The sequence below is a fragment of the Triticum urartu genome, chromosome 4 (assembly GCF_003073215.2).
Source record: "Triticum urartu cultivar G1812 chromosome 4, Tu2.1, whole genome shotgun sequence".
NCBI classification, from domain to species: Eukaryota; Viridiplantae; Streptophyta; class Magnoliopsida; order Poales; family Poaceae; genus Triticum; species Triticum urartu.
In genome coordinates, this window is record NC_053025.1 from 413778909 (window position 1) to 413806750 (window position 27842).

A 27842-nucleotide genomic window follows, 5' to 3' on the forward strand; every position below is an offset into this window, starting at 1 on the left:
CCCCCGTCTGGAGCTTTTTCTCCGGCGATCCCCACGCCACCGCCCCACCACCTCCGGCGACCACCGACCCACCCTGAACCCTAAGATAGATAGTGGGGTACCTCGCCGGTGAGCCCCCCGTCCCAAGATTTTTCTCTGGCGATCCCCACTGTTGTGGACATCGCCACCGAGGGAGCAACGCTGTGGAGGAAGTGGTCGGCGACGCCGCCATGGATGGAGCCGCGCCGTGTCGCCTCAGGACCGAGCGTCGGCAGCACCATGAGATCAAATCAAGAAGAAAATTTGGTGATTAGTGTACAACCTCTTTGGTGGCGCCGATTAGGCCGCAGCTTCATCCAAGGAAAAGGTGATGATGATGCTCTTCCGGTGGTGCAGGTGAAGACGGCGGTGTGGGAATGGAGATGGCGCGAAAGACGAGGGGAATATCGGGGCAGCTCCTTAGAGGTGGAGGACGGGCTGGCTGAACCGGTGGGACGACCAGATAGATGACGGATCCTCATCCGGTATGGTGGATGAGGGATGTCGAGGTGTTGTTGTGGACGACGTCGCTGGTTGGGTGGTGAACGGAGGAGGGTGTGGCGCTTCGCGGGTTTTGCCGGCCTCGGTGTACGAATGGGTGGGCGGATGGGATGGGAGTGGGGGAACCATGGCTTAGGGACGCGCTTGTCCAAAATGTGGGGTAAGTTACGAAAGTACCCCCACCGATTTGAGGAAGTTCTTTCGGTTCAGGGGTATGACGGGAATTTCGCGTGTCGGGATTTCACAGGAGGTGCGGGTTTTCTCGCGCGTTGTAATTTTGGAATAGCAAGGCGCGAGTTGAGATGGAGGGAGTTGTCGGAGCACAACGAGACAAAGATATATCTTAAATATTTCAGGCTAACAAGGCACAGGTTGAAGAGGCGGAGTTTCGCAGCACGATAGACAGAGACGCTAGCTTGAAATTTCGGCATAACAAGGCGCGGCTTGAAATTTCGGGACAACAAGCTTAACGTGTACCCAAAAAAAGACAATTTTGACTAGTATGATATACTATGTACAATGTGTTTAACACGCACAACACACACACAGACACCATTTAGACTAGTAAGGTACACGTGCATTGCACGCATGAGATTTGGCAACCAAATTATGAATAAATACCACATTATAGCATGTAAGATTTGAGTCATATATGCATGATGTATATGTTCATTTAATTCTTATAGTTCATTTCATTCAAAATCATCTAGTTTTTATAAGAAAGCTAATATATTTTAAGATTCATGGAATTGTGCGTTGTAAGGCATAAAGTAAAAAACAAATCATGTAAAAAAACATTTGGGCAATTCTGATACGGAAGATTCTAGAACAAAGAAGAAGTGCTTGTGTTTTGAGGTTTGTGCATTATGCTTAAGTTCAACCATAGAGTCTTCTAGATTGTACATGTGGCAAAATCTGGTGGAATCTAGATGATATCCAACGGCCAGTAGTGCTCAAATTTGCCAGCTCTGCACCATCGGATTGGCCTTATCCAACGACCATCTTTCAAAGTTAAAGTTCTCCGCACACTATATACAAAATATAAAATATAATATACATATAGGGGTATAGATATAGATATGTGATGCGAAAGCCACCCATCATCTCCAATTAGAATAGCATGTCCATGCACGGATGCAATGAGGCCAAACGATGTCTGCCATCGGTATCTCAAACTCAAACCAATCTGACCTTGTTCAATATGTATACATTGCAACATGTTCGTTTCCAAACCACACCGCGCAGATCTCCGTTATATTCATGCATGCATGGGTTTCAAACATCATGATCTCTTATTCAAATATTTGAATTCAACTTTACATTGATTATGACCTCACCTAGTCTTTTACACCCACACATTGGTCTTCTCTTTATAATTGTACCACTAACTTTCTCTCGTGCATGCATGCACACACGCTACCAGTCGGCATTATCCATCGCACACATGCAATCTTTTACTTCAGGTCGGTCTCCCATGAAGGCACACACATCCCCCTCTCCATCATATCGGGCATTCTTTATCTCTCACGTGCATGCGCAATGATCGATGTTCCTCTATGTATGTGTGTGTGTATAGCTAGGTCTTTCATAGTTTTCCACATAAACCAATCAATCTATATATCTAGTGAGGTCTCACCCTCTTTCCCACGTCCACATCGATCAATCTATACCTCTATATAGGATTACATATATAGCTAATACACCCACATTAATTATATATCGAATGCCCCCCTCTCATCATCCATGCCTTCCGCTTCATCTCTCAGATGCGCGCACAATGGCAAAGACAGGGGCGGCAAGGGCCCTGCCCCCCCTAACATCACTATATATCGAGGATAATATGAATGTGATCATTAGACAATTGCTGGTAAAAATGGTTTAAGTTGACGAATTGGCCCTCCTCGTAATGGATTAGCAATCCTTACCCCCCTAGCTCATGGGACATTTTTCATGGCTCCGCCACTGCGCGCAACAGCGCACGTTCTCACCCCCTCTCTCTAAATATCGATCTCATAGTTTTGCACTCCTTCACAGTCTCCCTCCACTCGGCCCCTCACACCATCTTCTAGCCCCCCACCGGATTTTGCAACATGTACAATCTAGCAGACTCCATGGTTGAACTTAAGCATAATGCACAAATCACAAAACAACAATGGTTCTCCTTTGTTCTAGAATCCTCTGTATCATAACTGCCCAAACCTTTTTTCTAGTTGAATTGCCATTATTTGTTTTTACTTTATGCTTTACAACGCACAGTTCCATGAATCATAAAATAGATTAAGGGCTTCTTTGATTCAAAGGAATCTCGAAGGAGTTTTGGAGGATTCTAATCCTTAGGAATTTTTCCTATCTTGGTTGTTTGATTCGTAGGATTGTAAACCATAGGAATTTTTCCATATGATTCATTTGCACTAGATTTCATAGGAAACATCCCATCCACTCAAACCTCTTTGAAAGAATTCTGAGTTTTTTCTATGCACAATCAAACACTCGTACCATCCTGTAGGATTCAAGAAGACATTCCACTCTAATCCCATGTTCTTCCTATTCCCGCATTTTGGAAATCGTACGAATCAAAGAGGCCCAAGGTTTTTTATAAAAACTAATTGATTTTGAATGAGATGAACTATAAGAATTAAACGAAGGTCTACCTCAGGCATATATGACTCAGAGCTTACATGCTACATTGTGGTATTTATTCGTAATTTGGTTGCGAAATTTGACGCGTGCAATGCACGTGTACCTTACTAGTACTTTGATTATGTGCAAAACACAATGGCACGCTACACAGTGTCTCTCTTATAGTTCATGAAGCCACGTGGCACATGTGGAGGCGTTGTCGCAACATCCTTGTGTGGATTGATCACAGTGACGTGTTGCTGGTTCCATAAGAATGTACTTGTCCTCCCTGAGCCGCACTAGCGGTACATGCACGAAGCGAAGTTGTGCATGCACGCCACGCATGCACTCATTCCCTTGCATGCACACGCGGGTACACGGGCGGACGCAATTTTGTTCCAAGATCCACCCCATGTGATAATTTACGCGTGTAAAGTCCTTCACTTCATTGATGGTCAATTAATACAGCGCATGCAAATTGAGTGGACGTGAGGGCGGAAGAAAGACATTACTACTCCACTGCGCGCATGCGAGTAGTTAAATCATGGGGTGCTGGTAGTACTTCCATTGGTCTCCTTCGTATTTTGTGTGTGCGTCTTCCTTCTTTTTGGGGTGTGATAATCCTCCTTCTTATTTTGCTCCTGTGTTTCTTATTTTGCTTCGGGTATTTGGCGCACGTGTCACTTTCTCTGCGAGGCATGAATAGAACAATGCTAAAAATGAGATGACTAGCAAATTAGATCATTCTTTATCGCCAATAGAACAATGCCTCTTGCTAGTAATATATAATAAGACTAGAGAGTAGAGGATATGGCACTGGGTTGCCGTGTTTCATGCTCCTCCGTCGTACTCCAGTGGAAAACTTGAGTATACCGCATGGTTCTTTGCTCCTCCTCAGGTCGTCGGCACATTTATACGAGTAGTCAAATCACAAGGCCCCGCCTTCCAGCAGTAATGAGCCGTCAAATCACAAAGGCCCTCGACTCTCGTGAAAAGAACCAAGCTAGACTGCCCCGCCCTCTAGCCTTTTAAAAAATGTATACATATGTACAGTAGTAGTATCGATGGATAGCGCCATGGAGCAAAACTAACAACATGTAATTAAAGAAAAAAGGTGGTACATATAGAGAGCGCTCATTGTCGTGGTAACGATTCCGACAATAAGAGAGGGGTAGGATAAAGGAGCATGATCTATCGAGATGTATATGGGTGACACGGTGGTTTTAGCGAGTTCGGGCCTCTCACGGTGGAGATAACAACCCTATGTCTCGTGCTCCGGAGAGGCTTTGTTTTCTCTTAGTATGTATCCGGAGATTACAATGAGAGGGGAACGGATCCCCGTAGTCCTGAGACTAATGGTGAAAAAGAGAGAGAGATGGAAGCAAGAGCCCCCTCGTCTAGTGGTGGGGGTGGCTTATATAGACTGCACCACCCCATCACCTCCTATGTTACAAAGTGGGGCATGAATGCCATAATACCAGCCCACTACCAAGCCCTCACTATGAGAATGATGCCGACTGCTTTGTTGTCTGCTGTTCTTCGTATATCCGAGTGAGTCGTACGGTCGAGTGGTGAACTGTCATCCGAGTGGATGGTATGCTGCTTGGTCGAGTGGATAGTATGCTGCTTGTCCGAGTGGATAGTATGCCTGTATAAAATTTATCTGGACCCATGTGTTGTGTGGACCCCATGCTTTATGATATTTCGACCATTCATGGGCCTACCTATTATGTGTATCCCCAACATTAGCCCCCGAATCGATTGCGATTTTGCAGAACGAGTTTGTGAAAGACACAATTTGGTTCGAGTGATTACGGAAATACTCGGTATTTGTCATCGTGCTTTCAGACAACCAAGGTTTGAACAAAATCTCAATGGATTCTGGTACTATGCTTCCCGACCGATCTGGGGTAAGTGCCCGCGAGGAGCAACTTGGTGACATTCGATCATCTCTCGAAAGAGGTTAACTTGTGATCAGAGTATGGATGTGTCATTAAATCCGGGCAACAAGATTGACACATGGACTGTTCTCTCGGAGAGATGCCATTCTTATCCCGGAGGAACGTCAATACGAGTCAGTTCTTGATCCAAACTTATGAGTTTCACGCTTTGAGTCCTAGAAGAAGGCTCAAGACAGGTCCACAAAGGAGCGTTAAACTCACCTTATAGCAATTTTTTTGGTAGCCGATGGGAGCCTTTAGAACTTGTTTGTTTGTTGTTCATCGCTCAGACTGGTCAGTTCGTACCGAGTGGAGATTACTCCAGTGGGGGCACGCTGAGTGCACCCACTGGGTGTAGTCCCCGAGACCGCCGTCGACTGCGGGCGGTCGGCGGGGGTCTGAGAAAAGTAAAAATCTTCTTGGCCGGTACCGATTGAACTTGTTCCTCTCTGACTCAGAGGTGGAGTAGCACTTGAGAATCTGGTATTGGTCTAGCTTGTTTCTCCTCGACTCGGAAGACGAGTAATACTTGAGTGATCTGGAGCTGGTCTTGACCGAGCAAAAATGTTTCTTTTTGAGTTCTCTTCCAGTGGGGGCACGCTGAGTGCACCCATTGGGTGTAGTCCCCGAGCCTCTGTCAGACTAGATGAGTCGGGCAAAGGGTTTAAGTCTCCTGGTAAACCTCCATGCAGTCGACACGGTAAATATCTTTTAGGATGAAATTGAGTGAATCAGATGCATCTTCAGACGCTTGACATGGTAAATAAGCTCAGCCTAGAGCTGAGTTAGTCGGACTGATCTTCATGCACTCGGCACGGAATAAATTCAGCCTGGAACTTGGTCAAGTAGGTGAATCTTCGTGCTCTCGGCACGGTGAATGAACTCGGCTTTGAAACTGCCGACTGTAGAAAAAAGCTGGACACTCCAGGGAGTGGTCGTTCCAGTAGTACTTCTTATATTGACCGTTAGATTTTGCGTGAAAGGGGTATTTGTCCGAGTGGACGTGCTTCCCAACTGATCTGGGTATGTTGACTGCAAGGAAAAACTTGGTGGCATTCGTATGTCTCCTGGAGGAGATAGACTAGTGGTGTGACATCGACATGCCATGAAACCTGAGTGGCGAGGCTAGTGTGTGGGCTGACTCTCCGGAGAGATGCCACTCATCATCCTGGGGGAACACCAGCGCATGCCATCTCCGAGTCCATGTTTGTGAAACTGACGCCTTGGAGCCTAGGATAAGGGCCAAGTGTATCCGTAGAGGACCATCGTTTCACCCTTGTGCAGTCCTGAAGATGACTTCAAGAAATGACTTGGGCGATCGTCCGAGTGAACGGTACCTACCCTTATATATTTCGGCGGAACGAGCATGTATGGTCAGAAAGATACTCCTGATGTGATCAATGGGTTGATCGAATGGGCGTAACCCCTGAGGGCAGCATGGCCAATGGCTGAGCGTAGCCCCCGAGTGATGCTCGAAAGAGGTAAGCTTGCTACAGAGTGTGATATGAGGTTTGATCATATGAGTAACTTAGTCGTTCCCATGTTGGGGGTGTAGAGGTAAAGACATGTCCAACTGATGGTGACGCGCGAGGTGGCCGAGGGGCGATGATGTGCACAATCGAGTGACGACGCGCGGGGCGGCCGAGTGGTGATGAGGTGACTAACCGATGGCGACGCGCGGGGCGGGCGAGTGGTGACGAGGTGACCAACCGATGGCGATGCGCGGGGCGGCCGAGTGGTGATGAGGTGACCAACCGAGTGACGACGCATGGAGCGGCCGAGTGGTGAAGATGTGCACAACCGAGTGGCGACGCACGGGGTGGCCGAGTGAGGATGCACGAGGTGGCCGAGTGAAAGACTACGTGTCCAGCCAAGTGGTGACGCGCGGGGCGGTCGTGTGGTGAAGGCATGCCCAACCAAGAGGCGACGCGCGGAGCAGCCAAGTGGTGAAGACGTGCACAACCGACTGGCGACGTGCGGGATGGCCGAGTGAGGATGCTCGAGGTGGCCGAGTGAAGGACTACGTGTCCATCCAAGTGGTGACGCGCGGGGCGGCCGTGTGGTGAAGGCATGCACAACCGAGAGGCGACGTGTGGAGCGGCCAAGTGGTGAAGACGTGCACAACCGAGTGGTGACGTGCGGGATGGCCGAGTGAGGATGCTCGAGGTGGCCGAGTGAAGGAATGCGTATCCAGCCAAGTGGTGATGAGCGGGGTGGCCGAGTGACGACGCGCGGCTTGGCCAGGTGACGGCGCGCGGGGCAGCCGAGTGAAAGATTGTGTGTCCAGCCAAGTGGCTGAAATTGTCTTCGAAGGAGTTAGCCAGATGTTTTCGAAGCTAATGTAGTGATGAGGTTGATGTAGTGTGGTTGCGACGCAACAAGACCGGCGTGACAACTGAGTTTGAGTAGGAATGAGGATGGCACGCAGAGCGTCTTGAGTGATTATAAAACTTGTCAAAGTGGCGGATTGAATGCGCTTGGTGAAGTGAAGGATCTGACTGGTGATTAAGTACTCGACCACTCAGGAGAGTGTCATTCCAAATGAGATGCAATCCCCGAGTGCGGCGTAGCTCCCGAGCGTACTACAGGCGGCAATGGACATGTCGGAATATGAGAAATATAGTTTTGAATGGATGATTTGCAATTCATCGAGTCGGACTCGGGTAAAGATGAGGAGAAGCTTCCGAGTGATGCTCGAAAGAGGCAAACTCGCAAAGGAGTGAAGTGTGAAGTTTGATTATAAAAGGGACATATCTGTCTCATGCCTGACGAGGTCTATATTATTGATACGATGAAGAGGATTCCGCAGAGGGGTTGACCGGATGTGTTTGAAGTCAACAGAGCGACAAGGTCGGCGTTGTGGTGCGCTGGGACCGCTATGGTGACCAAGTCCGAGCAGCGATGAAGTTGGCGCATAGGGCCGTCGAGTGATCGTGTAACTTGTGTAAAAAATGGCACAAGCTAACGGAATAATTTCTCGAGGAAATTTGATGTGTGATAAAATGATTTGTGTGAATAACACCCATAGACACCTGCTGGGAGTGCAAGGGGGCTTGCTGGTTAACCAGCAAGAGTTTGAAAGAGCGAAGGATCCGTTCGAACTTGTCGAAGCAACGGATCAGATTGAACTCATTGGAATAATGGCTCAAATAAAACGGAAGTGTAGTGTTTCGACTGAGTTGCAGCCCCGGAGGACCGATGCAAACTCGAAATGAAGAACGACACATGGTGTTCGTGAATGATGTATGCAAAAAAATGGAAGTTGGACTCGGGAGTCACATAACCAGTACTAAGCAAGTATGTGAAAATAAGCAGCCGAGCGTAGAGGTACACTCGGTGGCGTGGCCTCCGAGTGAACGTGATGTGTGAATTATGGGACACTCGGGAAGATGGAAATAACAGAATGTAAAATGACTTAGCTGTCTGAAGGCGTGCGAGTGGCCGAGTGGTGACGAGGCGATGGTGACAGTCGACCTTCGTCTCGGTGTCCTTGCGGATAGGGATGGAGCACACATTATACTTGTGATGTAGCTCCTTGAGTTAGAGGTTTGCTCTTGTCTCAGTCGGATTTTGGCTACTTAGGCGAGTCCTTGGACTGCAGCTAAGCCTCCGACTGGGAGGCTTGCTCTCCACTCGGTAGGATTTCAAACACTTAGGCGAGTACTGGACTGCAGCTAAGCCCCCGAGTGGGAGGTTTGCTCTCCACTCGGTAGGATTTTTTCAAACTTAGGCGAGTACTGGACTGCAGCTAAGCCCCCGAGTGGGAGGTTTGCTCTCCGCTCGGTAGGATTTTTTTCAAACTTAGGCGAGTACTGGACTGCAGCTAAGCCCCCGAGTGGGAGGTTTGCTCTCTGCTTGGTAGGATTTTTTTCAAACTTAGGCGAGTACTGGACTGCAGCTATGCCCCCGAGTGGGAGGTTTGCTCTCCACTCGGTAGGATTTTTTTCAAACTTAGGCGAGTACTGGACTGCAGCTAAGCCCCCGAGTGGGAGGTTTGCTCTCCACTCGGTAGGATTTTTTCAAACTTAGGCGAATACTGGACTGCAGCTAAGCCCCCGAGTGAGAGGCTGGCTCATCACTCGGTAGGATTTTTCGAACTTAGGCGAAACAGATTCGCAGCTAAGCCCCCGAGTGAGAGGCTGACTCATCACTCGGTAGGATTTTTCGAACTTAGGCAAAACAGATTCGCAGCTAAGCCCCTGAGTGAGAGGCTGACTCATCACTCGGTAGGATTTCTTGAACTTGGGCGAAACAGATTCGCAGCTAAGTCACCCACTGGGGGATTTTGCTTACAAGTATAAGCAACAACAATTATTTCAGAAAAAACTGTTAAAATCTGTGTGGTGATGAGGTGACCAACCAATGGCGACGCGCGGGGCGGCCGAGTGGTGATGAGGTGACCAACCGATGGCGACGTGCGGGGCCGCCGAGTGGTGATGAGGTGACCAACCGACGGCGACACGTGGGGCGGCGGAGTGGTGATGAGGTGACCAACCGACGGCGACGCGGGGGGCGGCCGAGTGGTGATGAGGTGACCAACCGATGACGACGCGCGGGGCGGCCGAGTGGTTATGAGGTGACCAACCTAGTGGCGATGCGCGGGGCAGCCGAGTGGTGAAGATGTACACAACTGAGTGGCGACGCACGGGGTGGCCGAGTGAGGATGCACGAGGTGGCCGAGTGAAAGACTACGTGTCCAACCAAGTGGTGACGCACGGGGCGGTCGTGTGGTGAAGGCATGCCCAACCAAGAGGCGACGTGCGGAGCGGCCAAGTGGTGAAGACGTGCACAACCGACTGGCGACGTGCGGGACGGCCGAGTGAGGATGCTCGAAGTGGCCGAGTGAAGGACTACGTGTCCATCCAAGTGGTGACGCGCGGGGCGGCCGTGTGGTTATGAGGTGACCAACCTAGTGGAGACACGCGGGGCGGCCGAGTGGTTATGAGGTGACCAACCTATGGCGACGCATGGGACGGTGGTTCAAGTAGACGTGTCCCGCAGAGTGAGGATGCGCGGGCGTCCGACTGAAGTAGACGCATGCCGTGCAGCGGCGATGCGCGGGGCGTCCGAGTGATGTAGACGCGTCCCGCGGAGTGGCGACGCGCGGAGCGTCCGAGTGATGTAGACGTGTTTCGCGGAGTGATGATGTGCGGGACGTCCGAGTGATGTAGACGCGTCCCGCGAAGTGGCGACGCGCGGAGCGTTCGGGCGATGTAGACGTGTCCCGCGGAATGATGATGCGCGGGGCGTCCGAGTGATGCAGACGCGTCCAGGCGAAGTAGACGTGTCCTGCGAAGTGACGACGCGTGGGTGGCCGAGTGTCGAGGACGCGTCCAACCGAATGGCACCGCATGAGACGGTCGAGTTGGGCATGTCGTCGAGGAGGCATCCGACCGAGTGAAAATACACGAATGATCAAGTGCCTGCACGTTAGTCGCCTGAACGTCTGCAAGAAAACGATGCGTGCCCGAGTGTTGCATATGTCGAGTGTAGACGTGCACTTGTCCGAGCGTACCAAAGTACCCACTCGGAGTAGCGGACTGGGTGGGCCAGCTTGAAGTCAACGTAAGCTGCGTGTGCGCTGGAGGCTGGTGCAAGTGGCTGCGGAAAAGAATTAATCAACGCACCTTGTTTGAATGGCTGATTAATGAGGCAGCCGATTAATCCGGCGTTGGAGATTCCTTCCATTTTCAAATATTCCTGCATGCAGTTAATTGATGGAAGAAACAGCCCACGTCCTGACCATGTAGGAGTACGCAGAATCTGCATGTAAGAGGCATTAATTAGCGCTAATTAAGCCAAAGGCGTTACCGTTCGTGCATTGAAGGAGTTGTCCCCATGTCCAACGCATTGAAGGCGTTGCCCTAAGTCCAGAATCTGCATGCAAATGGCGTTAGTACTAATTAAGCCGAAATTGAAGCATTGCATGCGATGGGGGTTTCCTTTTCCCACAGGCAGCCCGGGCGTAGGATCCCCGTGTCGTGGAGGCCGCCGGTGGGCAGGCCGGCAGGCGCCCGGTCGGAGGAGCTTCACGCTGTCGGGCAGGTTCGTGTCTCTCTGCCGAGCGGCAAGGGAGGAATCTCCCGTCCCCGGTCGGTCGTATGCCTCCACAGTGCGGACACCGTCGTCGAGCAGGTGATCGGCTGGGGATGCCCGGTGGCGTGGAGGCCGTCGGCGGGAAGTTGACCGGGCGGAGAAGCTCCACGCTGCCGGCCAGGTTCGTGCCTCTGCGGAGCGGAAAGGGAGGAGTCTCGCGTCGCTGGTCGAGCCTATGCCTGCACGGCGCGGACGCCGCCGTCAAGCTGGTGATCGGCTGGGGAAGCCCCGCGACATGGAGGCCGCCGGCGGGCAGTCGACCGGGCAGAGGAGCTTTGCGCTGCCGGCGAGGCGGGCGCCTCCACGGCATGGAAACCGTCGTCGGGCAAGCGAACGGGTGGAGGAGCCTTGCGGCGCTGAATAAGGATGAATTATCTCTCCTCCTTTTTTGTTTAATGATTGATCACGCTTTGGTGATGTCTATAGGAAAAAAGATCAACCCATTGTTAGATAATTAATTCAAAGAAAGACTAGATCAAATAGATACTTCCCTGATCCTTGTGTTTGTACTAATGGCGCGATGCCCAGAATTCCAGCAAGCCAATCGTTCAGCTGTTGCCGAAAATAAATGGAAAAACCATTTGCACCATGGCTCGATAGACGCCATGCCCCACGGTGGGCGCCAACTATTGTGGTAATGATTCCGACAATAAGAGAGGGGTAGGATAAAGGAGCATGATCTATCGAGATGCATATGGGTGACACGGTGGTTTTAGCGAGTTCGGGCCTCTCACGGTGGAGATAACAACCCTACGTCTCGTGCTCCAGAGAGGCTTTGTTTTATCTTAGTATGTATCCGAAGATTACAATGAGAGGGGAAAGGATCCCCGTAGTCCTGAGACTAATGGTGAAAAAGAGAGAGAGAGATGGAAGCAAGAGCCCCCTCGTCTAGTGGTGGGGGTGGCTTATATAGACTGCACCACCCCCTCACCTCCTATGTTACAAAGTGGGGCATGAATGCCATAATACCAGCCCACTACCAAGCCCTCACTATGAGAATGATGCCGACTGCTTTGCTGTCTGCTGTTCTTCGTATATCCGAGTGAGTCGTATGATCGAGTGGTGAACTGTCATCCGAGTGGATGGTATGCTGCTTGGTCGAGTGGATAGTATGCTGCTTGTCCGAGTGGATAGTATGCCTGTATAAAATTTATCTGGACCCACATGTTGTGTGGACCCCATGCTTTATGATATTTCGACCATTCGTGGGTCTACCTATTATGTGTATCCCCAACACTCGTCGCCAAATTATGCATAGACTATATGACACTACCCACTATGGAGGTACTAGTAACATAGACTAGTAACTGGTCTATGTTACTCTCCACTATGACCAGCCAAAGTCAAGGCGCGGATACCAACGAGGGCCTGGTTGTGTCTATACTTGGACAACTCACCCGACTGAATGCGCACCAGGCAGACAAAGCTCATGTCGTGTTGGTGCCGTGTGGGCCCGCACATTACCAAAACCTTGCGCCTCCATCTTAGCCTCCATGTTTAAAACATCTCAATCTCAAGGCCAAGGAGCAATGTGAAACCTATGATAGAGCCAATCGGATGGTTGAGAACACTAAAATTCGTAGCTACAGATGCGTGTGTGAGAGAGGACGAGTGCGTGCGTGTGTGAGAGAGTACAACTGTATGTGGGTGGCATCGACCTAGGGAGCAGTGATGGTGCGTGCGAGAAGTCCCAAGATGTAACACCCGAGACCGATGTGCCAGGTGTCTTCCAGTTATTTGCTGTTGTTGCCATGTCATTTCTTGTGTCTCATGCATCTCATATAATGTCATCATGTGCATTTCATTTGCATACGCGTTCGTCTCATGCATCCGAGCATTTTCCCCGTTGTCCGTTTTGCAATCCGGCGCTCCTATGTCATTTTGGTGTCCCTTTCAACCTCTTTTCGTGTGCAGGTGTTAAAAGTTTTCGGATTGGACTGAGACTTGTCTTGCGGCCTTGGTTTACTACCGGTAGACCGCTTGTCAAGTTTCGTGCCATTTGGACTTCGTTTGATACTCCAACGGTTAACCGAGGGACCGTAAAGGCTTCGTGTGTGTTGCAGCCCAACACCCCTCCAAAGTGGCCCAAAACCCACCAAAACCCCCTCCATCATCTCGGTCGTTCGATCACGATCGCGTGGCCGAAAATCGCACCTCATTTAGACTCTCCTAGCTCCCTCTACCTATAAATATGCCCTCCCCGTCCATTTTCGAAGACGAAACCCTAGATCCATCTTCCCCGCGCCGCCGGACATGTCCGCCCGGTGGCCGGACATGTCCGCCGCCTCCCGTGCCCACTCAGAGGTCGCCACGTGTCGCCTCGCCACCGACCTCCGCGCAGCCCGCCGAGGCACGTCGCCGGCCCCCGCGGGCCTGAGCCGCCCGAGTCGCCCCGCCTGCCTCTCCGCGCGTCGCCTGGATCGTCCGCCGCCGCCCGATCCGGATCTGCGCGCCGCCGCCGCTGGGAAGCCCCGCCGCCCGCCGGCTCGCCGCGCCGTGCCGCCGCCGCGGAGCGCCGTCGTCGGCCGCCCTTTGCGCCGTGCCCCCGCCGCCCCAAGCTGCTCTCGCCGGCGCCGCCACCCTCGGCCGCCGACCCCGCCGGACTCCGCGCCGCCGACCCGAGGTCGTCGGCCCTCTTCTCCTCCCTCCACCATTCCCCACCGTCGCCGGAGTTGCGAGCTCGCCAGAGCGCGCCACCGCCCGGATCTGGTTAGGTGGATCAGATCCACCCATCCCGCCAACCAAACGGCCTCCCCGCATCCCGATCCGCTCCGTCCCGGATCCCTCCGTCCCGCGTTGACTTTCGCGGAGGTAAAATTTCACCAAGTCCCCGAAGTTTCCAGATTCATGTGCCCATGTTCATCATGTCATAACTTTGCATCTGTAGCTCCGTTTTGCGCGTGTAGCATATCGAAATGTTCGTCTCAAAGAGTACATCATTTCATCTCATTGCATAATTTTAATTTGAGCTCATCTTGATGCCCGAAATTCTGTTGGAAGAGGACTATGTGATGATTATGTTAGATTTGTTTCAGCAAATAGCCTTTTGTCATTTTTTCCATGATTAATGTGTGCATGCTATGATCCTGAGCTCTACATGTGTTTTGTTATATGCCATGCCATCTTTACAAGTGTGTATGCCATGTATTTTTGTGATTTATGTGGTGACTAGCACAAGCATGCAAAGTAGCTTACTCGATGATGCTGATTTCAGGGACTTAGAATTTCACCAAGTCCTTGTCCTGTTATTGTTTTTATGCCATATGTTCATGTTGTTTCCTAGTGATCCGTGCCTCTTTTGAGGATGATCAGTAAGGATGTTTTGTTAATATTGTGGTGCTCTATCCATCCATGTCTTTGTTTGCAATTATTGAGCACCCTAGCTTGAGTCAATCGAGCTCTACTTTTGCTATAAAATGTTCCTGGCAGATTGTTAACATGTTTAGCGATTTTGCCGAGGTTGTTACTATTGATCCGTGCATGCTATGTTGTTGTTCTTGCCATGTCTAGCTTCTATGCCATGTCTTCTTACTGGCTGTATGCTTAGTTTGTCATGCCATGCTCTGTAGTGAGTGCATCGAGCTCGTAAACATGCCTCTCGTTATCTGTTTTGCATGCTCCAGTTTTTCACTAAGTCTGAATCTGTTTATGTTTTTGCTATGTTCACATGCTTGCAAATGTATTCTCTGATCCCTTTTGGCTCATGGCCTCTAAGGGACTTTCGTTACATGCTTAGAGTAGCTTCATGCCATGCCTTTCTTTGCCATGATATGTTCCTGTAGCATGTAGTTTTCATGCCCTAAAGATTGCTTCCTGTTGATAAATTCCTGACTTGTTGTGATTTCACTAAGTCTGAAACCTGTTATCATTTGCACTTTTTCCATGCTTGTTTGGACCTGTTAATGAGTGAATTAGCCGTAGCTCAGTGTTCATCTTTTGTCAAGCATCATGAGTGGATCCCTGCCATGTATTTTGTTGTCATGTTTGAGTGTTGTAACATATTTTTTTGATGCATTTAGATGGCTACTTGATGTTTATCGTAGACCGGTGCCATATTTGTTTTGCTTGCCATTTCCAAACCGTGCATCCGATTCCGGTGATCTCTATATCGATTTCAACCGAAATCACCTCATCTTTCCAGTAGCACTCTTGGATTTCCAAGTTCAGGCCAGGTTCAGTCACTCCTTTTCAAATCATGCATATGCATCACATGCCGCATCCCGCATATCATACCATGTTCATGTGTTGGTTGTTTACTATGGTCTGTGCTTCTTTCCACTGTTGCTTCTTCGGGTTGGTTCCGATAATGTCGCGTTTGTGAGGACCCGTTCCACTACGTCTGTCTGTCTTCTCCATGGACTCGTTCTTCTTCCTTGCGGGATTTCAGGCAAGATGACCGTACCCTCGAAATCACTTCTATCTTTGCTTGCTAGTTGCTCTCTCTAGTGCTATGCCTATGCTACGATACCTACCACTTGCTTATCATACCTCCCATATTGTTAAACCAAGCCTCTAACCCACCTTGTCCTAGCAAACCGTTGCCTGGCTATGTTACCACTTTGCTCAGCCCCTCTTATAGCGTTGTTAGTTGCAGGTGAAGATTGGAGCTTGTTCCATGTTTGGAACATGGATATTTTGTTGGGATATCACAATATCTCTTATTTAATTAATGCATCTATATACTTGGTAAAGGGTGGAAGGCTCGGCCTTATGCCTGGTGTTTTGTTCCACTCTTGCCGCCCTAGTTTCTGTCATATTGGTGTTATGTTCCCGGATTTTGCGTTCCTTACGCGGTTGGGTTATAATGGGAACCCCTTGACAGTTCGCCTTGAATAAAACTCTTCCAGCAAGGCCCAACATTGGTTTTACCATTCTCCACCTAGCCTTTTCTTTCCCTTGGGTAGGCCTGCCCAAGGGTCATCTTTATTTAAACCCCCGGGCCAGTGCTCCTCTGAGTGTTGGTCCAACCTGTCAGCTGCCGGTGGCCACCAGGGGCAACTCTGGGCTGGCCTACCGGAACCTTGGACAATCCGATGTGCCCTGTGAAAGAGATATATGTAGCTCCTATCGGGATTTGTCGGCACATTCGGGTGGCTTTACTGGTCTTGTTTTACCATTGTCGAAATGTCTTGTAACCGGGATTCCGAGTCTGATCGGGTCTTCCTGCTGGAAGGAATATCCTTCGTTGACCGTGAGAGCTTGTGATGGGCTAAGTTGGGACACCCCTGCAGGGTTTTGAACTTTTGAAAGCTGTGCCCACGGTTATGGGCAGATGGGAATTTTTTAATGTCCGGTTGTAGAAAACCTAAAGTTTATCTTAATTAAAATGCACCAACAGCGTATGTAACCGTGATGGTCTCTTCTCGGCGGGGTCCGGGAAGTGAACACGGTGTTGGAGTTATGCTTGACGTAGGTTGTTCTAGGATCACTTCTTGATCATAGATTCTCGACCGTGCTTTTCCTTCTCTTCTCGCTCTCATTTGCGTATGTTAGCCACCATATATGCTAGTCGCTTGTTGCAGCTCCACCTCATACTTTTTACCTCACCTATAAGCTTAAATAGTCTTGATCGCGAGGGTGTGAGATTGCTGAGTCCCCGTGACTCATAGATACTTGCAAAACCAGCTTGCAGGTGCCGTTGAACCGTGCAGATGACGCAACCAAGCTCAAGGAGGAGCTCGATGAAGATCTTGCCCTTTGTGTTGTTTCGTTCTAGATGATCAGTAGTGGTGCCCAGTTGGGGCGATCAGGGACCGTGTCGCATGTGGGGGTTGGTCTTTATTTTGGTACCGTATTCAGACCATGAGTGTATTGGATGATTGTAATGTTATTCATGTATTGTGTGAAGTGGCGGTTGTAAGCCAACTATGTATCTCTTTCCATTATGAATTACATGGCTTGTGTGCAGATTACCTCACTTGCGACATTGCTTTCAATGAGGTTATGCCTCTAAGTTGTGCTTCGACACGTGGGAGATATAGCCGCATTGAGGGCATTACAAGTTGGTATCAGAGCCTTCCCCAACCTTAGGAGCCCCCTGCTTGATCGAATCGCTGGCGTTGTTGAGTCTAGAAAAATGTTTTGAGTCATTTAGGATTATATATATCGGAGAGTTAGGAATTCTTTTTACTCCTCAGTCCCTTCGTCGCTCTGGTGAGGCATCCTGACGTGGAGTTTTGACTCTTCTCTTCTCAAATTTCACTTAAAAAAATTTAGGATCACGCGGGTATCTTGGAATTGTTCCGATCGATTTGTGACGAGAACATTGTTCTTGGTGCCTCCTATCATTTAGGGGTTGTGGCAGTGTCCCGGGGAGTTGAGCTCCGAGGTGTTGTCGTCACAATTTTATCGTTGCAGTTCTGGAATACCTGAGTTTAGTTTCACCGACATCGAAAATCTCTTTTATGCAGTTGTTGGTGAGATAACCTCGACGCCACCCAGTACTGGGGCGGGAGTTCGGGAGTATTGCCATAACTCGTACAACGGATGCTTTTCGAAGGTTGAGGTAAACAATTTCCGAAGGTTCCTTGGTTATGTGTTGAAGGATGGATACAGCTGGATGTAGGTTTTGTTAGTTTGGGTGAGATATTATGCTTCCCCTGTATCCCCAACACCCGATTGCATAACCGGAAAGTTTCGGGAGTTTATAAGTAGGAATTCAAGTATCTCTTAGGATATCTTTCCGACAGATGTATGATATGAAATTGGGGTTTGACGTCTAGTGGTCCGCCTATCCACGGTTGGTTTTACAGTGGTCTCGTTGTGTCTTAAAGAGTCCTTGGCTATGCCGACTCGGGGATACTTTGTATGTCATGTGCACTGCCTTGTACATGATGGTGTTGTACGACCGAGCCCGTGTAGGCCCCACCATGAAAACTTCGAACGAAATCTCTATCATATGTTTGCTCTGGCTTATTCTGCAAGCCAATCCTTTGTTTTGAGTTGAGTTGTGGTATTTGAGTTGCTTCAATGTCAAGTATTGATTCCATACCTTCCCCAAATGGTGTTCTCATACTCCGATGTGAATACCAATCCTTCATGATAATCGAGATTGTCATGTCAATCGTTCAACCGGTGTGTTTCTCTTCAAGTGGATCCGATCACTTCAACATCCGCAAGATCAGGTTTCAGTTCTTCTCAACGGTGTTTGTTTCATCCATCTCCAAGTTGCCTTTGTTTTTCCCGCCCACCCACCCTTTTTATTCAAGGATTCAGATTTCTTGATCAAGTGTCCATCTTATTCATGTGAAGTCTCTTCATTCTTTTCTTTCAATGTTCGTATCTGGTGATTCTCAGGAAGATTCTAACGGAGCTTCAAGTTCGCCATTCTTCATTCTTTTCATCTCCGGTGGTTTCAAATCAAGCTTTGGTGTTGATCATATCCTTTTTCCTCGTTTCAAATACCTTCTCATGCCGATGCACCTCATATTCATTCACTTCTCGCTATTTAATTGTTCCAGAGTGCTCAAGATATCTCGAAGATTCGTGTTTTCCACTCTGCATTCATTCAAGATCTTTCGAGGATGTTATCTCATTCAAGCTATTTAATTCAACTGGTGCAATCTCTCCTTCAAATCGTTCAACGGTGTATCTTTTGAGTGGGCCCTAACCCACAGGTCTTTTCCAGGATCTTACCTGACTCTTCTTATTTGTCCGGAGCTATCCTCAAATTCTTTATGAAGTTTTGATGTAAGAATGAATTTTCATCAGTCAGGTGTTTTTCTCCAAGATCTTTCAAATTCTTTCATCATTGGCTCTACCTTTTCTATTCTTCATCCCGGAGTATCTCAACAATTCTTGGTGGTGTTTCTCGTCGTAATTCTCAGATTTTGAAGACCGAAGAAGAGTTTTTCCTCCATATCTTACCCGTTCTCTCAAAGATTCGTGATTCTAGCTTGTTGCCATCCTCTCATAATTGCTTTTGATTGTGAAAATTCTTTCCACCCATCCGGAGCATTTCATGAGTTGTTTTCCATTTCTTTCCTCCGAAGGCCATCTTTTCAAATATTATTCATTTCAGCTTTCAGCTCTCGCTCTCCAAATCTTACCGGTGCATCATTCAAATATTTCTCTAATCAAGCTTCTTCGTTCATTTGCTAACCCTTCCCGGTGTTCTTTATCTTTTCCTCAGTCATTTTAATTCTTACGGTGGTTCTTCCAAGATTTTTGTCTTCCTTCGTTTATCATATTAATTCTTTCGTTGTTTCATTCTACCGGTGGTTCTTTGAAGACCTTCTCAAGTTTGATTTATATCTCTCTTAATCTTTTCTACGAGAATAAGTTGTATGCCAAATCCATTGCTTGTCATCAATTTAATTGGTGACGAATATGCATAACATAATTCTTATTCTTGTTTCATCGAGTAAATTCAATTCCTGCTTTCCGGAGTGGTTCATCATATCACATTCTCGGTTCGAGATACTTTATCTTTTCTTTTCCGGAGTTCCAAGCTTTTCCGCATTATATCGTCGTGAAGATTCATCTAAATCATCGCAAGGCTTCACCTTGTGTTTTCAACTTCTCTTTCCTTCCGTTTGATCATTCTTTTGTTTAACGGAGTTCTTCATGGAGGTTCTACATGATAGTTCATCAAGGATTTAATTCCTTCTCGAAGTGTTCATCAAGATTCTTTTCAGAGGAGCTCAAGCATTCTTCATCTTGCAATCCGGAGTGCAATTCTTTCTTCCATATCATTGGAGGTGGTATTATTTCATTGTTGATAATTTGAGTTCATGTTTCATGATACATGGGTTGTTTAAGAATGGGGTATTTTAAATCCATCAACCTCTTCGTTGGATTTATCTTGTGTCATGTTTCACCTAAAGCCTTCCCTAAGGATTGTTGCTATCTATGGTGCTTATAAATGACCCAAGTTCTTCATTTATCCTCCCGGTGAAATAGTTCTTCATCTCCTTGTTCTTATCAATCCAATCTATTATTTCCGTTAGTGACAGAGTTTCACCTCAAGATTTCGAGATGTTTTCTATAAGCCCACAACAAGCTTACTCTTTTCGTTGTTGGTTTTTTTTCCAACAACTCCGTAAGACCCTTCTCCTAAAGATGCCTTTTCAAGCTCTTTTGTAGCAAAAGTTGGCATTTTCTTCTCCATTCCCCTATTTCAATTATCTACCTTCTATTCTTTCGTTCCGGAGGCATTGCGTTGTTGTTCTTTCACCAGTCATCTCGTTTTGGCAAATATCATGTTCTTTTCATGCCTATCCATTTAACCGGAGTGTTTTACCCCTTTTGCACAAATTCTTTCCGCCTTATCAAGCCTTGCATCTCTTTTCAACCGGAGTGCTGCCCGAATTTGTTCGTCCTTGTTCTTTGTCCTAACGGAGTGCTTTCAACTTTGCTCATTCTCGTTGCATTCTTTCTTTCAATTTGTTCAACCTCTCAAGGCTCGTGGTTTCACTCGTTGTCAAAGAAGCAACTTAGCTTTACCTCTCCTCTTTCTTTTCTATTGTCCCTCCGGTGCCATTCTAGATCTCGGGACGAGATCCTCTCGTAGTGGTGGAGTGTTGCAACGCCCGAGACCGATGTGCCAGGTGTCTTCCAGTTATTTGCTGTTGTTGCCATGTCATTGCTTGCGTGTCATGCATCTCATATCATGTCATCATGTTCATTTCATTTGCATATGTGTTCGTCTCATGCATCCGAGCATTTTCCCCGTTGTCTGTTTTGCAATTCGGCGCTCCTATATCATCCGGTGTCCCTTTCTACCTCTTTTCGTGTGTAGGTGTTAAACGTTTTTGGATTGGACCGAGACTTGTCTTGCGGCCTTGGTTTACTACCGGTAGACCGCTTTCCAAGTTTCGTGTCATTTGGACTTCGTTTGATACTCCAACGGTTAACCGAGGGACCATAAAGGCCTCGTGTGTGTTGCAGCCCAACACCCCTCCAAAGTGGCCCAAAACCCCCTCCATCATCTCGGTCGTTCGATCACGATCGTGTGGCCGAAAACCGCACCTCATTTGGACTCTCCTAGCTCCCTCTACCTATAAATATGCCCTCCCCGTCCATTTTTGCAAACGAAACCCTAGATCCATCTTCCCCGCGCCTCCGGACATGTCCGCCCGGTGGCCGGACACGTCCGCCGCCTCCCGTGCCCACTCAGAGGCCTCCACGTGTCGCCTCGCCGCCGACCTCCGCGCGGCCCGCCGAGGCCCGTCGCCGGCCCCCGCGGGCCCGAGCCGCCTGAGTCGCCCCGCATGCCTCTCTGCGCGCTGCCTGGATCGTCCGCCGCCGCCCGATCCGGATCTGCGAGCCGCCGCCCGCCGGCTCGCCGCGCCGCCGCGCCGTGCCGCTGCCGCGGAGCGCCGTCGCCGGCTGCCCTTTGCGCCGTGCCTCCGCCGCCCCAAGCTGCTCTCGCCGGCGCCGCCACCCTCGGCCGCTGACCCCGCCAGACTCCGCGCCGCCGACGCGAGCTCGTCGGCCCTCTTCTCCTCCCGCCGCCATTCCCCACCGTCGCCGGAGTTGCGAGCTCCCCAGAGCGCGCCGCCGCCCGGTTCTGGTTAGGTGGATTAGATCCACCCATCCCGCCAACCAAACGGCCTCCCCGCGTCCCGATCCGCTCCGTCCCGGATCCCTCCGTCCCACGTTGACTTTTGCGGAGGTAAAATTTCACAAAGTCCCCGAAGTTTCCAGATTCATGTGCCCATGTTCAGTAGCTCCGTTTTGCGTGTGTAGCATATCTAAATGTTCGTCTCAAAGAGTACATCATTTCATCTCATCGCATAATTTTCATTTGAGCTTATCTTGATGCCCGAAATGCTGTTGGAAGAGGGCTATGTGATGATTATGTCAGATCTGTTTCAGCAAATAGCCTTTTGTCATTTTTGCCATGATTAATGTATGCATGCTATGATCCTGAGCTCTACATGTGTTTTGTTATATGCCATGCCATCTTTACAAGGGTGTATGCCATGTATTTTTGTGATCTATGTGGTTACTAGCACAAGCATGCAAAGTAGCTTACTCGATGATGCTGATTTTAGGGACTTAGAATTTCACTAAGTCCTTGTCCTGTTATTGTTTTTATGCCATATGTTCATGTTGTTTCCTAGTGATCTGTGCCTCTTTTGAGGATGATCAATAAGGATGTTTTGTTAATATTGTGTTGCTCTATCCATCCATGTCTTTGTTTGCAATTATGGAGCAACCTAGATTGAGTCAATCGAGCTCTACTTTTGCTATAAAATGTTGCTGGCAGATTGTTAACATGTTTAGCGATTTTGCCGAGGTTGTTGCTATTGATCCGTGCATGCTATGTTGTTGTTCTTGCCATGTCTAGCTTCTATGCCATGTCTTCTTACTGGGTTTATGCTTAGTTTGTCATGCCATGCTCTATAGTGAATGCATCGAGCTCGTAAACATGCCTACTCGTTATCTGTTTTGCATGCTCCAGTTTTTCACTAACTCTGAATCTGTTTATGTTTTCACTATGTTCACATGCTTGCAATTGTATTCCCTGATCCCTTTTGGCTCATGGTCTCTAAGGGACTTTTGTTACATGCTTAGAGTAGCTTCATGCCATGCCTTGCTTTGCCATGATATGTTCCTGTAGCATGTAGTTTTCATGCCATAAAGATTGCTTCCTGTTGATAAATTCCTGACTTGTTGTAATTTCACTAAGTCTGAAACATGTTACCATTTGCACGTTTGCCATGCTTGTTTGAACCAGTTAATGAGTGAATTATCCATAGATCAATGTTCATCTTTTGTCAAGCATCATGAGTGGATCCCTGCCATGAATTTTTTTTGTCATGTTTCAGTGTTGTACCATATTTATTTTGATGCATTTAGATGGCTCTTGCTGTTTATCGCAGACCGGTGCCATATTTGTTTTGCTTGCCATTTCCAAACCGTGCATACGATTCCGGTGATCTCTATATCGATTTCAACCGAAATCACCTCATCTTTCCAGTGGCACTCTTGTATTTCCAAGTTGAGGCCAGGTTCAATCACTCATTTCCAAATCATGCATATGCATCACATGCCGCATCCCGCATATCATACCATATTCATGTGTTGGTTGTTTACTATGTTGTGTGCTTCTTTCAGGTGTTGCTTCTACGGTTTGGTTCCGATAATGTCGCGTTTGTGAGGACCCGTTCCACTACGTCTGTTTGTCTTCTTCATGGACTCGTTCTTCTTCCTTGCGGGATTTCAGGCAAGATGACCATACCCTCGAAATCACTTCTATCTTTGCTTGCTAGTTGCTCTCTCTATTGCTATGCCTATGCTACGATACCTACCACTTGCTTATCATGCCTCCCATATTGTTAAACCAAGCCTCTAACCCACCTTGTCCTAGCAAACCGTTGTCTAGCTATGTTACCGCTTTGCTCAGCCCCTCTTATAGCGTTGTTAGTTGCAGGTGAAGATTGGAGCTTGTTCCATGTTTGGAACATGGATATTTTGTTGGGATATCACAATATCTCTTATTTAATTAATGCATCTATATACTTGGTAAAGGGTGGAAGGCTCGGCCTTATGCCTGGTGTTTTGTTCCACTCTTGTCGCCCTAGTTTCCGTCATATCGATGTTATGTTCCCGGATTTTGCGTTCCTTACGCGGTTGGGTTATAATGGGAACCCCTTGACAGTTCGCCTTCAATAAACCTCTTCCAGCAAGGCCCAACATTGGTTTTACCATTCGCCACCTAGCCTTTTCTTTCCCTTGGGTAGGCCTGCCCAAGGGTCGTCTTTATTTAAACCCCCGGGCCAGTGCTCCTCTGGGTGTTGGTCCAACCTGTCAGCTGCCGGTGGCCACCAAGGGCAACTCTGGGCTGGCCTACCGGAACCTTGGACAATCCGGTGTGCCCTGAGAAAGAGATATGTGCAGCTCCTATCGGGATTTGTCGGCACATTCGGGTGGCTTTACTGGTCTTGTTTTACCATTGTTGAAATGTCTTGTAACCGGGATTCCGAGTCTGATCGGGTCTTCCCGCTAGAAGGAATATCCTTCGTTGACCATGAGAGCTTGTGATGGGCTAAGTTGGGACACCCCTGCAGGGTTTTGAACTTTCGAAAGCCGTGCCCGCGGTTATGGGCAGATGGGAATTTGTTAATGTCCGGTTGTAGAAAACCTGAAGTTTATCTTAACTAAAATGCACCAACCGCGTATGTAACCGTGATGGTCTCTTCTCGGCGGGGTCCGGGAAGTGAACACGGTGTTGGAGTTATGCTTGACGTAGGTTGTTCTAGGATCACTTCTTGATCATAGATTCTCGACCGTGCTTTGCCTTCTCTTCTCGCTCTCATTTGCGTATGTTAGCCATCATATATGCTAGTCGCTTGCTGCAGCTCCACCTCATACCTTTTACCTCACCTATAAGCTTAAATAGTCTTGATCGCGAGGGTGTGAGATTGCTGAGTCCCCGTGACTCACAGATACTTCCAAAACCAGCTTGCAGGTGCCGTTGAACCGTGCAGATGACGCAACAAAGCTCAAGGAGGAGCTCGATGAAGATCTTGCCCTTTGTGTTGTTTCATTCTAGATGATCAGTAGTGGTGCCCAGTTGGGGCGATCGGGGACTGTGTCGTATGTGGGGTTACTACATGTATTGTGCGTATTGGACTGTGTCGCATGTGGGGATGATCGTACACAGCAGTTGATCTGTATTTTGGTACCATAGTCGGACCATGAGTGTATTGGATGGTTGTAATGTTATTCATGTATTGTGTGAAGTGGCGATTGTAAGCCAACTATCTATCTCTTTCCATTATGAATTACATGGGTTGTGTGAAGATTACCTCACTTGCGACATTGCTTTCAATGCGGTTATGCCTCTAAGTCGTGCTTCGACACGTGGGAGATATAGCCGCATCGAGGGCGTTACACAAGAGATAGGTGTAATGCGTCTGAAAAAAGACTAGTCTATAGCTCGCCACGGGGCTATTCCCATCGAACGGCAAGCGTAAGATATGTATCCGACGGTGCCAGTTTTTGCACGTACACAACAGTAGAAAAAGAACTCGTACCATGGCATATGCTACACCACGGCCGAGAAAACGTGCCGATGTTACACCATCCGGGAATAGTGCCGCACTTCGAAACGAGAACCGTCAATAAATTTTGAGCGCGTCTCGTCACATTCCAAATTACTACTACCACGCTATATTTAATTGCAAACTTGTTCACCCCGATCACAACCTAAAAGGTTTCCCAATTAGGAATGTATTAGTAGTACTCCTATTTGTTATAAATACTACTATGCTAAGATGACTGCACATTCCTCCTCAACTCCTCATCCACAAAAAACAATCAAGTCAATCAAGCCATAGCCAGTGTGAGTTCTGGGTCGAGAGATTTCCACCAGGGAGAGGTGAGCATGCAAGAGGAAGCACGAGAGATGTCCCACCTCGCCGCGAAAGCAGCCGACATGTCCAGCCGCGTAACAGTACCAGCACAGAGGTCCCGTCGCGCCGCCAAAGCAGCACGGAGGTCCTGTCGCGCCGTCGATGTAGCAGACTGGTCCGGCCACGCCGCGGAAGCAGCAGAGATGTCCTGCCGCGCCGGCGAAGCAGCAGGGAGATCCCGCTGTGCCGTGGCGGCCTGGGAAAATTTCTCGCGGGCAGGCGAGGACTCTTACAGGCGCATGCATGCGATAGTCCATAGCCCGATGGATCAGATCTTCGGCTAGGCGAGGATTTAGGACGAGGCTACCGGCGTCATCCGGCAACTGGGGGAGGGCAATGCGAAGCTCCGGGGCGAGCACGACCTGCTGAGGGCGAAGATCGCAGGAAGGGCGAAGCAGGAGGAGGAGACCGCTGCCGTGTTGCAGAGGACGGGCATCATCATCAAGAAACTTATGGACGAGAATGCCATGCTCCGCATCGAGCGCAACAGGCTGGTGGAGGAATCCATGGATGCTGCCAAGCAGCGTATTAAGGACATGAAACTGATGAAAGAGATCATCGCCCACCGTGAGAACTAGTCTCCGCGACCTGCAGCGCATAAAGAAAGTAGAGATCAGCGAGCCAGATCGTTGTATGTGTCTTCCTTCTTATTTTGCCCTTGTGTATTTCGGGCATAGCCGCATGTGGCTTTTTTAATTATCTTCCTAATTAGGTAAGACAATTATTATCCACTCTCGTCATCCTTATATATATTCATCAGTCTTGCTATAAGTCACAATAGGTGCTATATAGGTCTGTCGCATCTTACATCAAGATCCATGCAAAATTTTCTTTTCAGATTTCCTTTTTCTCTCTTAAATCTCAGTCGAGTGAGACATTGCCACGCCATTAAACAACGGCTCAAGCACCATTAATGGAGACCTTGGGAGAGAGGTGGACGGCAGATGGAGGTCAAAGGGCTCTCCTCCCGATAAGCACGCGCAGGGGTCTGATCGCACGCCTCTCGTACTCAAATAGCTACCCTGCATGGCGCCTCCTAGCTAATAAAAAAAGGGGACGCGGGCGGCAAGTAAATGGTAAATAGAATGCCCACGTTTTCAATAATACTTGTGTTTCCGATTGTAACGTGACAACACTTGTTCCAAAATGACTTTGTTGATTGTTAATGTGTGCGCCTTCCAAATCGGACAGCAAAAAATGCCATCGATTCGTGAGATGCCTGCTCTAAAATGCAATTAGATATCTAAAAAATGGCATCGTTAAGTTAGATGTTTGCTCAGAAATGTCATTAGACATTGTTATTTTCACGTCAAACCCGTTGACCATGTTACATGACAAAAATAAGCCGATTCTCACAATGATAAGTTAATGGTGTCTAGCACAACACACGCCTCAAATAAAACTAAGCACCTTGGAATTCTTTGACAAAAAAAGCACCCTGAAAATCTTTGGCAACTAAACTGCTGGCTATATGAAGTTGGCCATATATATTGTACGTATATAATGTCAAGAAACGAGTGGTAGTACTATACCAACTAAAAGATGAAATGTACGAAATATAACTAGAAGAAACATAACATGGTTTTGCTGGGGGCTCAGCACAACACACCCCTCAAATAAAACTAAGCACACCAGAAATTAAACTAAGCAACCCGTCCGGTAGACACTGCATTAGAACCACCATGAGCAACGACACTGCCACCTTACTCAGAGTCCTCGTCCACGTCCTCGACTTCGTCCTTGTCCCTCTTCCTCTTGGTCGATACTTCATTGCTTGAACCGCACACTTGGCTCTTGCTCTTCATCCAACCCTTATAGATATTGAAACAAAGGTAGCCATCCATGGCAGCATAGTGGATGTGGTCTATATCTACTACAGTCCACTGCCATGCACGATGAAACATGTGCGGAGCTTTCTTCAGTTCACCATACATAGGATGAACCAAGGCTCCTGCCAGGGTCAGCATTGAAGGCTGATCAAGGGAGGGCACCAGCCCTTCCTTCTAGAGGTTGAAGGGGTCACCTACAACGAGGCCTATCTGACCCAGGATTTCCTTGTAGTTCCTAAAGTCTACAGTAACGAATTTGACTCGGTCGCCCTTGAGGAAGTCCTTAAATTCCTCGCACTCAACATCAGCATGGCATATGTGGTAGACCAAGCATAAGTCATGCACGCAAACCTGGATCACGGCGGGCTTCTTCTTCTCTGCCTCCTTTAGTTTCTTCTCGCTTCCCAGGACTGTGATGTACTCAACATCTAGCCCAGCGACCCACTCATCATTTGAGTTTTCGAACATGCGTTTGA